Genomic DNA, 15,926 nt, shown 5'->3' with positions numbered 1-15,926 from the left:
CATCGACTGATGAATGAATAAACAAAATGTGGTCTATTTATATTATTATTTATATTATTATGCAATAAAAAGGCATGAAGTGTTGACACATGCCACAACATGGATGAACCTTGGAAACACTATGCTAAGTGAAAGAAGCCAGTCACAAAAGACCTCATATTGTATGATGCCATTTATATGAAATATCCAGAATGGGCAACTCTATAGAGACAGAAGACAGTTAGTGGTTACCTGGAGCTGGTGGTGGTGGATGGGGGTGCTGGATACTGCTAACAGGTAGGGAGTTTCTTTTTTGAGTGATGGAAATGTTCTAAAATTAGATTGTGGTGATGTTTGTACACTAAACTGAATGATACACTTTAATGGATGAAATGTATGTAAATTACATTTCAATAAAGCTGTTTAAAAAAATTCCAGGGTAGAGATGAGGGTGGTTTGGACCCCAGTTGTGGGAAGAAGACAGTTTAGACAGCTATTTCCAAGCATTTGCTGAAGGGTTGGATGCAGATGAGAAGGGGAAAGAGGTAGAAATCAAGGATAACTTCAAGGTTTTAGCCTGAAAAATGAGGAAACTGAGGCTTGGAAATGTGAAGGCACCAGTATAAGTGACACTTTTTTTTTTTTTGCGGTACGAGGGCCTCTCACTGTTGTGGCCTCTCCCGCTGCGGAGCCGGACGCGCAGGCTCAGCGGCCATGGCTCACGGGCCCAGCCGCTCCGCGGCATGTGGGATCCTCCCGGACCGCGGCACGAACCCGCGTCCCCTGCATCGGCAGGCGGACCCCCCAACCACTGCGCCACCAGGGAAGCCCAAGTGACACTTCTTAAAGGGACCCCATCCTGGATGGAAACTGCGAAGGAACCAGTTATTTGATGCAACATTGAGCATCTGTATTCACCAAACCAGGGGCCACCCTACAGGGGCTTCTGGTTGGATAAGAAAAATCTATGTTCTGTATTGGTGAAGCCATTTTGAGGGGGAGGGGCGGCGACTGTTCCTTGTAGCTGGAAGCATCCTGACCAACACAGGCATTCTCTGGTGTGTACCAATATTGTCCCTTAGCTTATTCTCTGTACCAGCTAGGGCTTTTCCTGCTCCTTGTGACAAAACCCAATACTGAGTCTGAGGAAGAGATGGCTTCAGGCATGGCTGGATCCAAAGACCCTGACCATTTTGTGCCTCTTAGCTTTAAGTCCCACTGATAGTTGATCCTATCAGGTCAGTAACTCCGACAAAAAAAGGACTTTTTCACAAATAGAGCCAGCAGAGAGTTTCCAAGGAGGACTCTTTTAGACCAGCCCTGAATCACCTGTTTACTTTTGTGATGAGGGAAATGGCAGAGGTTCAGATTCAGCCCCTTCAAACCACCATGGAAACAAGAAGAATCTGTTGCTGAAAGAGGGAAGGGATGCTGGGAAAGCAAAAACAGGAATTGCCCACTGCACCTGCCACAAAAGGGCTCTGTGGTCTTTAGTTTGGGAAATGCTACATACTGTATCCCCCTCTTAGAAATTCACAAGGCACCTTGGCATACTAAAGGCTCTGAGAAGTCCTGCAGAAAAAGGTTAAGAACTCTTAAAAAATTTAACCCAGCATTTCATAAACACTTTCATTTCGTTTTGTTTTGAAGTCCACTAGTCAGCTTCCTATGAACCACAATTTTGGAATAGGATTGGGAAGTGCTGGGCTGCATGACAATGCTTCCAGGCACCGTGTGTTCGCATCTGTGAATCTTTCAAGGTTGTGGAGTATCAAAATATCAAGGTTCTAGGCTGGAGGGGGACCCTGTGAACATGCCAAGCCAGCTCACAGGACTCTGTGGAATAGTGGTGGCATGGTTTGGGCACAGTTTGGCTGTCCCCCAGGGATGTCCACCATCCACTAATGTGTGTGGCTGGAGCAGGGAAAACCCAATATGATCCACGAAAGACATTCCCATGAAATTGCGAGAACACTGAAACAGGTCCGCCGCCGCCCCAGATGGTCTGGGATGCACAACCCGGATTCATAAAACGGTCAGGAGTTTAGTCCTCTTGGAGTTGCTGGGGTTTGTACATCTTCACAAGTTCAAGACAAAATGTATGTATGTGTATGTTTCAGATTTGCTTTATGCAAATGGAAAAAGCATTGCGTTGGTTGTAACTTCCTAAGTCTGGAAGATCAGCTTCCAGATCTGCATCCTGAGATAAAACGGGGCAATTACCGAGCAGGCCATCTCCTGGAACAGCTTCAGACGAAGCCCCAGCAGCCATAATTGAGGACTCTGATGGAACAGAGATGTTCCAAGAATGTTCCCAACCACTGTGATTGCATCAGCCCTTCTCGGGGAGCCCGGGCTGAGGCTTCCAACCATGGAGCAGCTGCTCCCCTGTAGACAGCAGCTTAGGATCTCCAGGACTGCGCATAGGGGCCTTAACTTGAGGTCCCTGTCCCACTCGATGTGCCAGCCCAGGCCACCTTTGTCCAGAGGAAGGGAGAGGCAGGGCTCCAGGACTGCTCAGACCTCCAAAGCCAAAAGAGAGGAGAGAAGACTCCAGAAGCAGGCTGTGTGGAGCTGTCGGGAACCCAGTTTCCCCCTGATGACCAGGAGGCCTCTTCATCCTCCAGACCCTGTGCTTTCTTCCCCCAAACTTTTATGGTCCCAAGTCCTATTTCTCAGGGAGAAGAACACATCTTTGCACATACGGAGAGACACATGTCTCCGTTTTCACTGCAGAAAGGCTGTTGAACAGGGGACAAGCTGTAAGAGCCACCAGGAAGCCACCTTCTTCAGGGAAGCACTGTCAGGGCCCTCCAGTCGCCATGACAACTGGGACTCCATGCCTGTAAAGAACCACTCAAGATTCTTTGGACTCAAAGAATGGACTCAAAGGTGGACTCAAGATTTCTTTCCATGTTCTGTGTGGACTCTGTCCCCCTTTAAGGTTTCTGGGGGCTCCAGATGGCTATGCTTCCATATTGCCTTCAAGCTCGGAGCTGCTGTCTTGACTGAGTAGACCCAGTTCAGAGATTGTCTCTCTTCTGTATGTGCACCTGGCTCCCTTGTGGGCCTCATCTCCTTTCCTTGGTTTATACACACACACACACACACACACACACACACACACACACACAGAGTCCTTAGGCCTTTGAGGGTGTCAGACTTTATTGAGTCAGATTTGCTTATATAATAAAGAGCTTAAAATTAAATACTAGTTATTCTTGTTGATAAGAGCCCTTGTCTTTCCTCTACTTCTCAGGGACAAAACCCCCAGCCCGTTTCCTTAATGCAGAGTCATTTCGTTATCCCTTTCTTCTGCCCTTTCTTTTCAGACCTGATCTGAGGCTGATCTGTCACATTCAAGTGCTTCTTCAAAAGACCAAGGTATTTTCCACCCAGAAAAGAGAGTGAGTTTAAATGATTTTCTCAAAGTCACATAGCTAGTGAATGCTGTTGGGATACTAAAACCCAGGATCCCTGCTTTGTGGCTGAGAGCAGGGGAGGGAGAGGAATGGGGGACCTGGCTGTTGGTGAGCTCACTCCGTGGAGAGAAGGAGTAGCCATTGATCATGATCTTTTCCTCCTTGTGATCAGATACATTTCTGGATCCAATTCACTAAGATCTCTTTGGAAGCATATCTTCCTCACTTGAGCCATCAGATAAGACTGAAGCTACGGCCATGCTCAGATTCCTGACCCACAGAAACTGTGAGATAATAAATGTTTATTGTTTTAAGCTGCTAAGTTTTGGAAAGTTACAGGTCAATATCATTCATGAACAGAAATGCAAATATCCTAAACAAAATATTGGTGAACTGGATCCAGAAATGTTGAAAAAAAGAAAACAAATTATGATGAAATTAAATGTCATCCAGATAGGCAAGGCTGAATTAACATTAGAAAGTATATTAGGAAAATTCACCATGTTAACAGCTTGAAGGAGACAAACCATTGGATTACCTCAATATTTCCAGAAAAAGCATTTGATTAAATTCAATTTATGGTAGAAACTCTTAGCAGCTATGAAGGGAATTTCCTTAAGTTGGCAAAAAGTATCTGCCAAAAACCTCTACCAAATATCCTGCTCAAGAGCGAAATGTTAAAATCTTTCCCTTTAAAATCAAGAATAAGACAAAAATTTCTATCATTCCTTCTACTTAACACTTGGCTGGAGGTCCTAGTCAAAACAGAAAATAAGAAAAGAAATAAAGGATGTAAATAGTGGAAACAGAAGTGTCCTTATTCATAGATGATATTCTTGTCCTAAATCTAAAAGAATCTATGGAAAATTTATCAGACCTAATAAGGGGATTTTACGAGTTTACTAGATGTCATAGACTGAATTGTGCTCCCCACCCCACGACTCACATGTTGAAGCCCTAACCCCCAATGTGACTATATTTGGAGACAGATCATTTAAGGAGATAATTAAGGTTAAATGAGATCATAAGGGTGGGGTCCTAATCTAGTGTACTTCTAAGAAGAGAAAAAGGCAGCAGGGATTTTTCTCCATGTGTGTCCAAAAGAAAGGTAATTTGAGGACATGGCAAGAAGGCAACTGTCTACAATCCAAGGAAAGAGGCTTCACCAGAAACTATCTCTGGCAGCACCTTGATCTCAGACTTCAGTCTCCAGAACTGTGAAAAAATAAATTTCTGTTGTTTAAGCCATCCAATCTGTGGTATTGTTATGGCAGCCTGAGCAGAATAATAAACTAGATATAAAAGCGATATATGCATATGGGGCTTCCCTGGTGGCACAGCGGTTGAGAGTCCGCCTGCTGTTTCAGGAGACGCGGGTTCGTGCCCCGGTCTGGGCAGATCCCACATGCCGCGGAGCGGCTGGGCCCGTGAGCCATGGCCGCTGAGCCTGTGCGTCCCGAGCCTGTGCCCCTCAATGGGAGAGGCCACAACAGTGAGAGGCCCGTGTACCGCAAAAAAAAAAAAAAAGCAATTTATGTATATATTAATTGCATTTCTACATATCAACAATGAACAGTTAGAAAATGCATTAAGAGGTTATCATTCGCGGCAGCAACAAAAATTAAGGTATCTTGGAATAGAACAAGCCAAATAGATCAAGACAAAGTCAGAAACTATAAAAATGTGTCAAGAGGTATTAAAAATATCTAAATAAATGGAAGGACGTACATCTGCATGTATGGAAGACTTATTATTTGATAGACATCAGTTCTTTCCAAATTGATTGATTGATCCAATGCCATTTCTATCAAATTCCCAGGGGGTTTCCCCACTATTTTTTTGAAGAAATTTGACAGTTGATTTTAAATCTTATACAAAAGATCCAAAGGCCAAGAATAACAAAGACCCTCCTGAAGAAGAAAGAGCAGTCAGGGTAACTTACCCTGGCAGGTGTTTGGAGTATTAAATGATTGCGATTAAGACAGTGGTGTGTATGAACAAGGACATACATCCCCTGCATCGGCAGGCGGACTCTCAACCACTGCACCACCAGGGAAGCCCTGGGAGTCATCTTTAAGAAATCTTTCCCTACCTAAAAGCGATAGAGGTAGAGAATTCTGATTACCCAAAGATATTATGAACAGTGTAAAGACAAGTTCCAAACTAGAACATATTTTTGTATAACATAATTGCCAAAGATTAACATCTAGAACAGCACTGTCCAGTAGAAATATAATGGAAGGTATGTATGAGTTTTATAATTTTTGGTAGCCATAATAGAAAAGGAAAGGCAAACAGGTAAAATTCATTTTAATTAATGATAATGATAGGTAATGAATATAACAGAGTGTTTACCAGAAATATTTTATACTGCTTCAGTTTTTTAATTTAATTAAAATTAATAAAATTAAAAATTCAGGTCCTTAGCAGCACTAGTTACATTTCTTTTTAAAAAATTTTTTTGAAAACTGAAGTGTAGTGGATTTACAATGTTGTGTTAGTTTCAGGTGTACAGCCAAGCGATTCAGTTATATATATTTTTTCAGATATTTTTCCCTTATAGGATATTACAAAGCATTGAGTATAGTTCCCTGTGCTATACAGTAGGTCCTGTTGCTTAACTAGTTACATTTCTAAACGGTGGTGGCTGAAACTTTGCTCTCAATTGTCTAAATATCCAGCTTTTGGGATGAAGATTACATTTTTAAATGACTCAGACACATGCCCTTTCTCAATTTCTTGAGCTTGGAAGTTAAAAATTTTCTTTTAAAAGTAATATAACAACTATAATAAAGTTCTGAACAGAGAAAACAAATCACCCATAATCTTACCTTGCACATTCCCATGCAGCCCTGTACACACCCTGCACATCACAAAGCATCACACCTCACACACATGTGCACACACCTACACACAGTCACATGGCTGCACACCAGAAGCTCTGCACTTTTCCCCTCCACTCACCCTCCCAAAGCCCTGTGCTTAGCTTTAGCATCTAGTACACAGTAGGTGCTCAATAAATGCTTCTTGAATAAGTGGCCTCTGTGGCCCTGTCCACTCTATTCTTTAACATCTGTTGTTATAGCAAAACACGTTTCCAGTTTACGGAATTGTCTTCATACTATAAGGCTGAAGAGTATTGCAGGAAGTGTCATGTGTGCTCTTCTAAGCCACTGGCATGTCACGAGGAGCTTTACAAGAGTGGCATTTATAGACAACACTGCAAGGAAAACCTACCTGCATGTAGCTTTATCTTCTACTGAACTGTGTCTTCATCATACGGTTTCCAGGGTGATCATGCCAAGACAAAACCTGTGATGGTATTTACAGCTCTTGATTTATGTTGCCAAATTGCCTTCCAAAAACCTCACGCCATCTTCCCCTGCCAGCCAGCCCAGGGTTACAACGTAACATTGCCAGTAGTGTGTGTACTGTTAAAATGATTTCTTTTGCTAAATAAAGTGTATCGGTTAAAGCTTACATTTGGCAGAATGTTTATATTTTGTTTCATCGGACTTGCATGTCTTTTCCCTTGCAAATTTTTTCTTTGGCTTCAAAGCTTAGAAGATCACCACCCTTCCCGGAGTCTGACAAATATTTGATTGTATTTTCTGCTAGGCTTTTCGGATAATTTGATTTTTGATGGGTAACTTCTTTATTGGAAAAAATAATCGAGTAACATTGCAGAAAATTTTGAAATAAAGAAAAAAAATTTCCATACACAACACTGTCACCTGGTCCGGGCTGCTATCATTTTCTATAGTTCCCTTCAGTGTTTTTCTTTGTGTGTACATATTTTACATAGTTTTAGACATGAGTAGAGATGATGTTATATTCTGTTTTTTCACTTAACGTAATAGCATAAGCATTTTTCCAGTTGCCTCCTAGTCTCCTTAAGAATAATTTTAGTGGCTGCATAATATTTTATCGAGTGAATGTACCTTATAACTTCATTAACCAATCCCTTCTTTTAGATACTTAATTTGCTTTCAACTTTTTACTATTAAAAATAATTCAGCGATAAATGTCTTTATACATCAAGTCTTTTTGGATTACTTCTTGCGAACAGAGTCCCAGAGCCACATTCCTGGTAAAGGATATTAAACCACAGCAGACACAGTTGCCTACTCATTACCCTCTTCCCTTCTTCCTTATAAACAGAACCTCGGATTCTGTTCAGGATAGCAATGTTCTCAGTTTAAAATTACCTTCCCAGACTCCCTTGCAGCTGGCATTGCCCTTTGACTCAATAAGGAGAAAACAGCAGCTTGTAACTTCAGATTACTCGGAAAACTATTGCTTTCTGGCTTCAAAAGGAGTGGTTTTGAGACCAAGAGGATGGGAGCCACCCACTTAGCTGGCAGGGAGAAAGACCCTGGCCATGAGGACATCACAGAGATGGTGTATCCACCCTGGAAGCTATCTCTGGACTCCTGGAATATTTCTCATAAGTCTATTATTCTTGAATATATTTTAGAATACCATATCAGAATTCCTGGTATTTCCCAGAATGGATGGAGGATGGGGGATATTTAGGGGAGGTAAATAACATGTGATGAACATCTCTCAGTTATGCACCAGGTGCGTTACATACTTACCCAGCATGGGCAGCTAAGGAGGAACTATTATCGTCCCATTTTACAGATCCAGAAGTAGGGGCCTGGAGAGCTTAAACAATTTTCTTTCCAGGTCTCCTAACTAGTAGGTGACAGAGCTAGGGCCCAAATTCAGATCTGTTTAAAAGTTCTGTGATTTTTCTGTTTCAAAGAGAAAACTAGTTGCAACATGGAAGGACAGTTAAACCCCATTTATTAAGAAAACAAATGCCGTTGGTGTCAGAAGGAAGCAGAGATGGGCAGGAACTTGTTTTGGAGCCAGGGGACAATGTTTGCATCTGAGTTCATTGTCCCCCATGCAAAACTCTCTGCAAACTCATGTTCACAACTATGCCCCACTTCTGATTTAAAATTTCCTTCTATTCATCTTTTTTTTTTTTCTTCTGATTTCAAGAGTAACAAATATCCATTGCAGAAAATTCGGACAATATAAACAATAAAATAAAAATTATTCAGAATCCCACTCCCAGGGTTAATCATTATGAACATTTTAGTGTATTTTCCTTCCAGCCTTTTTTCCACACTGGTATTATTCACTAACATGCAATTTTGCTTCCTACTTCCTACTGTACTGCCTGACTAGGAAGCTTTCAAAAATATGTATATTCAATGAATGAATAAGTAAATGGATGACTTTGTATCCAGATCTTAGCTGAGTGCTTGACACACACCAGGCCATCAATAAATTTTGTTTGAATGAATGTATAAGGAAAGAAAGAAATGCTTTTCATCTCAGTTCCTAGCCTGGTAGATAGTAGCTTCTCATTGAAATTGAAGAAAGTAAATAAATGCTATTTTTCTATAACATTTTTATCAGAAACATGTTCTCATTTCATGACAAATTCTTTATTGTTATTACTTTTAATGGTTGCATAATGTTCCACCACTTCATCTTTACTGCCCCCCTATTGTTGGATATTTAAAGAGTTTAAAGTTTTTCATGATTATATAAAATATTACGGTTAATATGGCTATGGTTAATATCTATGTACATAACTCCATGTTATGTATGTATTTTAAATAGATTCCTCAATGTGGAATCCTTGAGTCAAAGGTTTTGATATATTAATATTGATATTACTCTATTCAAAAATATTGTTCTGGGGAATTCCCTGGTGGTCGAGTGGTTAGGACTCAGTGCCTACACTGCATGGCCGGGTTCAATTCCTGGTCGGGGAACTAAAATCCCACAAGCCGAGTGGCACAGCCAAAAAAAAAAAAATTGTTCTGATCCGCGTCCAGACCAGCAAGGTATGCATGTGTCTATCTCACTTTATGCTCAACAGCCCGGAATCCCATCCATGTTTTTTCCATCACAATTGCATTTTGCTGACAGCTAAGCATTACAAGAAGCTCCAGGATGAACAAGATGGGGAAAGTGCCAAATGATGATTTTAAAACTTGGGTTCAATTCAATCCCACTCCTGGGCATATATCCAGAAAAGACGAAAACTCTAATTCAAAAAGATGCATGCACCCCAATGCTCATAGCGGCACTATTTACAATAGGCAAGACATGGAAGCAACTAAGTGTCCATCCAGGGATGAATGGATAAAGAAGATGTGATATATATACACAATGGAATACTACTCAGCCATCAAAAAGAACGAAATAATGCCATTCGCAGCAACATGGATGGACCTAGAGATTATCATACTAAGTGAAGTAAGTCAGACAGAGAAAGACAAATATCATATTATATCACATGCAGAATCTACAAAAATGATACAAATGAACTTATTTACAAAACAGAAAGAGACTCACAGTCATAGAAAACAAACTTATGATTACCAAAGGGGAAGTGGGGAGGGATAAATTAGGAATCGAATTAGCAGATACAAACTACTATATGTAAAATAGATAAACAACAAAGACCTCAATATCTTGTAATAACCTATAATGGAAAAGAATCCGAAAAAGAACATATATGTATAATATAACTGAATCACTTTGCTGTGCACCTGAAACATTGTAAATCAACTATACTTCAATAAAAAATATAAAAACATTAAATGCCGATTATGAGCAAAACCAAAAAAAGTTGGGTTCAGTGAATCCTCCTAAGTCCACAAAGGTATTTATAATTTTAGTGACAGGATTGGAATGATAGGTGCAGTCTCACATACAATGAGAAGCAGGAGGGAGACGATCTTCCCAGTTCTTTCCAGTTCTGGATCTTTCTCAGGCCTCCATAGGCATGTACTGTTTATGCACTGCACTGGTTCTTTTTGCCAAGTGTATACTCATTTGAGAGTTAATTATGTGGTTTCATTGGGCTTAACAATTCTCTGGCTTAGCTCTGACAAGGGCCTAACCTTTGGGTAACAATTAAAATAAATAACATTTGTAGACTTCATTACAACTTTCAAATCAACTTTAAATGCCTCAGTCTTTTGAACCTCAAAATATTCCTGAGAGAAGGTAAGTATGACTATTGCACCCACTTGAGGGAAGCATGGGGTTCAGGATGCTCTACTGACTTGCCTGAGATCACATGTCACAACCTGGTGGAACCAGGACTTGAACTCAGGTTTGCTGACTCCAGGTCCCAGGGTTTTTCTACTCTCCTAGGGATTGAATAAAAAACCTGCAACTGGTCAGAACCGGGATCTGGTTCTTTTTTCCTTCCTGGGCATAAGAAGACCACACTTCCCAGCCCCCGCACAAGGAGGTGGGGTCATGTGATGAGTTCTGGCCAATGAAGTGTGAGAGGAAGTGGTGCATGACATTTCTAGGTGGAGGCAAAGAAGAGCTCTTGTGTGACTGATTCTCCTGTCTGGACCTCCCTGGACTCCCTGATGATGGAGGAGGACAGAATGTTGAGATGGTGAAGCCACACAAAAGACACATCCTGAATCCTGAGTCACTGCATGGAGGATGGCTGTGCTGGAGAATCACCCAGAGCTGCACTGGAGCTTGTGTGAGTGAGCAACCAAGTTTTGGGTTAAGCTCCAGAGATTTGGGGGCTGTTTGTTACAGCAGCCTGGTCTAGTTCATCCTGACTGATATAAGGAAGGCATACTTAAATGGACGTATGCCAGGAGGTATAATGGATAGTGGAGCCTGGCTTTGGGGCTGACGTCTGTACCTTTCTTGTTTCGTGAGCTTGGTCAAGTCTCTTTCACTCTGAATCTCAGTTTTCTTCTCTTCATTATTAAGTGATCAGCTATAAGCATTGTGCAAATGTGTACTTTATTAATTTTTTTTAAAACGAAGATCTCTGTTTTGTTGAATACTACCTTGAATAATCTAAGAAACTTACAGCTTTGCTGCTTGGCTGGTGGAATATGTTGAATGGGGCTTCCTGAACCAGGCCTGCTTGGTCTTCCCTCTGCTTGACCTGTCCCCCTGGTTCCCAGAGCACACCCAACAGCCATCTGGGGCTCCTCATGGCCCTGGTTGGAAAGTCTGGGACCCTGGGGGAGTCCAGGTTATTTTCTGGTACTGGCTTTGGAGACACTGGGCATCTATTCCAGGCTGTGGGCCCTGCAAATTTCTTTCCATCACAGCAACGCTTCCTTTCAGAAGGCAGGTGATGGTCTTCATGTAATACATGGTCATTTTCTGCTTTTGGTAAATGTTTCCTGAGTACCTACTGTGTACCGGGCCTCCTTCTAAGCACAGTGGATCCAGAAATGACAAAGACTCAGTTTCTGTTCTGAGGAGTTGTCATACTGTGAGAGGCAGGGGAGAGAATTGGAGGTAAAAGAAAGACAATACATGTTTTTTTCCCTTTGGCCATGCCTCGCAGCTTGCGGGATCTTAGTTCCCCTACCAGCAATCAGACCTGGGACCTTGGCAGTGAAAGCGTGGAGTCCTAACCACTGGACCACCAGGGAATTTAAAGGCAATACATTTTATTTGTAACCATTATGCCTACATTACTCTTTTTTGAGCTCCATTATGTTCTGAGCACTTTGGATAAATTATTTTAGATCTTCGTAGCCACCCAAGTATTAGCCTCTTGGGTGTTTCCTAATACTGCTTTTGGGGCCCCCTTTCCTTTGAACAGTTAAAGGGGAATGGCTTGAACCCCTACCCTATGTGTGAAGGGACCCCCATCAGCGTGCTCCAACCAATTTCTCTGGAGGCTCTTTGTCTAGGGTGTATGTTTCTCCTCATCTTCACCAACTCTAAGCTTTGCTTCCAGCAGCTTCTCCATGTTTCCCCCAACTTACCTCCTGTGTTCTGGTCCATTCTCTTTGGTCCCTCCTGCAACCTGGATTTCCCCCAAATCCCCCGAGGTACGGGAGCTTGAGCACATGGAACCTGCAGCCCTGGCAGCACAGTGATGCACACAGCTTAAAATGGAATATGGGCTGGTCAGGGGAGACCGCATCTTCATCAGGAGAGCGTGGCCATACTGGGCATCTTTGCACAGCTCTCCTCCCACCTACTTGCCATGCTCTCTGAATACCTTAGAAAGCTTGAACAATCCCTGCTTCAATTTTGTCCTCTTTCTAGAGCTTCTCCCCCCCACCTATTGGACAAAGCCTGTGGCCCATCAACATATTTTGCTAAACAAGCTGCTAGAGACCCTGTGTCTTAAAATTTGTTTTTCCTGCAACTTGAACAAACTGTTTGTCACAACTCATGTCCCTCCAGTCTCTGTAGGTGGCAGGGAGCAGTACTGAGGTTTATTCTTCCTGATACAAGTGACACTGTGTCATCTCCACTCCATTCCCTGAAGCCCCGGCTAGGAAGGCAAAGCATCTACCTTCCCTTTTTCTCTTTTTAAGAAACCCCCCTTTGCATGCCTATCGAGTACCGTCAACCTTCGTTATTCGTGGAGTCCGTATATGTGACTCTGCCTCTGTGCTAAAATTTACCTGTAACCCCGAGTCAAACTTGGGGGTGCTTTGGAAGTCTTCCATGGGCATGCACAGAGCAGTGAAACCTTTGGGTCACCTAATGTGTGGGTCACCCGAGGTTGAACGAGGCAATGCTCTGCCTTCCAGGTTCTGTTCACGGGCTGGAAACAAGGGTCCTGGTTGCAGTCTATTTAGCGCTCTATTTTTTGCATTTTTGCACCTTTTGTTGGTGATATCCCTGTTATAGTGGCCCCCATGCGTAATGCTGTCAAGGTCAAGAAGGCTGTAATGTGTCTTACTGAGAAAATACGTGCGTTAATTCAGGTGTGAGTTACACTGGCCGTGAGTTCAATGTTGATGAGTCAGCAATATCTATTAAATAAGGTGTCTCCAAACAGAGACACACATAAAACGAGGTTACGTGTTGATCAGTTGATGAAAATATTGTGATCAGAGGCTCTCGGGAGCCTGACCCTATGTTTCTCCCAAGAGCAATGGTTTGATATTGGCTAACTCAGTGTTTGTGATGACATTTATAGAGCATAGCTAACATATCATGCTTCATTTTATATGTAAGGAAAGTGAGCTCAGAAAAGCCAGTTGCCAAGTTCATGTACAGTCGGCTGGCTCTAAGTCCCCTGCTCTTTCCACTAAACCATGCTGCCCTGACGTTCTTCCTGCCACCTCTCCTGTCTAAAACCCTTGAAATGTGTGGTTTATTTTCTATCCCTCAAGGGGCTGTGCAAAAATTGTCCATCCCCTCTTATCCCTTGCATTTTAATTGTCCCATTTTTATCGGCTTGGGGCTAGGAGGGGTGACCTGTCCCCCACCAGCAAGCTGAGCAGGGTACAAGGGTCCCCATTTCAAGTTGTCCCACCCCCCCAACTTTGAAGCTTAATAGCTTTAAAATCTTACAAGTTGTAAAAACAATTAAAGCAATAATCTTAAAAAGAAGCAGAATGCGGCCTTCAGAGGAATGTGAGCCGTTCACACTTCATGGTTAAATGCAGCCTGGGCCTGAGAAAACGCAGAGACGCCCTGTGAATTTGTTGATGCCAGTTTGGACAGACTGTTTATTTTCATGATTTCATGGAAGAATTTTAATTTAATGAGTGTTTTATACTCTAATGTAAAGCATCGTTCGAGCCCTGTAATTACTGTGTCAAAATAAGCCTTCTTAAGCGGCAGCAGCTTGAACTCCAGAGCTGTAACTTGCATCCGAAATCAGGCCGCTGGAAGTGGGGGCGAAGGGGCCGATCAGAGCAGATCGGCTTCTTAATGGAATTGGAAATTAATGAAGGGGCGAAGGGGTGTCTCGTTGAGCTCATTCCCCCCAACCTGTGGCTTAAATGCTGGAGCTGATGGGCCTGGAGACAAATGTCTCCTTTTCCTTGGTCAGTCTGAATCTTCTCTCAACCGAGAAATAATTTACTTTCATAAGAGGCTGTTTATCTGACGGGGTGCGCCAGTAGGTTAACTTCAGACACGTAGTTCATCATTTCAGCATTTCCCGCTTTTTGCAAAAAGGAGGATATTTTTGCTTTTTGGCTTTATGCATGACGCACAAAAATTATTAATTTTCCTTCCATTTATTTATTTTAGAGCATGGAAGAGATTTCTCTGCAGCCTAAAAAGAGGGCAGCTGGCCCCAGTCCTCCGCGTCAATGGCTAAGGCCAGTTGAAGCCCTCCAGCTTTAGCGAACTCTCTGTCCCTGTCTGCTACCTGCTCTTTCCCTCTCCTTGTCCACTTGCCAGGGCCAGCATTCCTGGGCGCCTCTGGCTTTTCCCTAATGAAGCACAAAATGGTCTTTCCAGATGCAGGCGGAGAACCTCATCTTTCATCACACTCTCTCGTCCCTGGTTGGGGGATCCCCCAAACAAGCCACTGGAACGTCTTCTTCGGGGTATTTTTTTTTTTCATGCTAAGCTGCCCAGATTTGTGCTCATTGTTCCAAGTCCAAGAATCCAACTATGCAATACGATAACTTGCTATTTCCATCCCTGCTAAGAAATACATGTGTAGTTGAGACGCTGCGTACTTTTCTTAACAAGGGAGGGAGGGACTTCTCACTAGGCTAATGAAACAGCCTCTTGCACTGTGCATTTTTTTTTTAACATCTTTACTGGAGTATAATTGCTTTACAATGGTGTGTTAGTTTCTGCTTTATAACAAAGTGAATCAGCTATACATATACATATGTCCCCATATCTCCTCCCTCTCGCGTCTCCCTCCCTCCCACCCTCCCTACCCCGCCCCTCTAGGTGGTCACAAAGCACCGAGCTGATCTCCCTGTTGCACTGTGCATTTTGATGGCACTCACCAGTTGTGAAATAATAGCAGCAGTGAACCTCAACAGAGCCTCCCACAGCGTCCTAAGTCCTATGACAACGCGCTGTCTTTTTCCCTCTCCTGTGAGTCGGGACCAGTGTTACCATTTTTCTGCCTGGACTCCAGGAGGTGAAATGCATTACTAAGGGGCAGCAGGATTTCAGCTTTGGTCTTTTTTGATTCCCAGTTCCAGGCTTTTTCTAACAGGCACTGCCAAATTTAGCGAAAGAAAAAAAAAAAGGAACAACAACAACAAAATTTAAATTCAGATAAACAGTGAATACTTTAAAAATATGCCCATGTGATATTTAGGAGGTCCATATACTAATAAATGATTTACCTGACATTCAAATTTAATTGGCCATCTTATATTTTATTTAACAACCCAAGTTCTACTCTACCCGGTGCCTTGCCTTAAATATAAGAAGATATGCGTCTTCTAGGGATAAACTATTGGCCCCTGGCTGAATCCACTGGCAGCTAAATTTGCTCTGGCCCAGGTATTTGAAATTCGAATTTGGGAAATTTTAGATGGAGCAGGTGTTCTTCAGCCATCACGATCTCCACCACTCCTTACGTGGCCCCAGCAGCTTCCCATGTAGATGTGCTCCCTGGTAGCCTTTGAGTTGGACACCCGTGTTCCAGCCTCTCCAGGCCTTGCTTCTCTATGGCTTATGGCTGGAAGTCCCCAGAACAGCATCCTGAAACCTTGCTGTGGGTGATCTTTTGAAGAAAGGAAAGAAAATGTATCAAGTGACTGTAACGTG

Source organism: Monodon monoceros, unplaced genomic scaffold, assembly GCF_005190385.1.
Source record: "Monodon monoceros isolate NGI ecotype Baffin Bay Population unplaced genomic scaffold, NGI_Narwhal_1 Super_Scaffold_21, whole genome shotgun sequence".
NCBI classification, from domain to species: Eukaryota; Metazoa; Chordata; class Mammalia; order Artiodactyla; family Monodontidae; genus Monodon; species Monodon monoceros.
The sequence above is the reverse complement of the archived record's forward strand: the minus strand, read 5'-3'. Positions refer to the sequence as shown.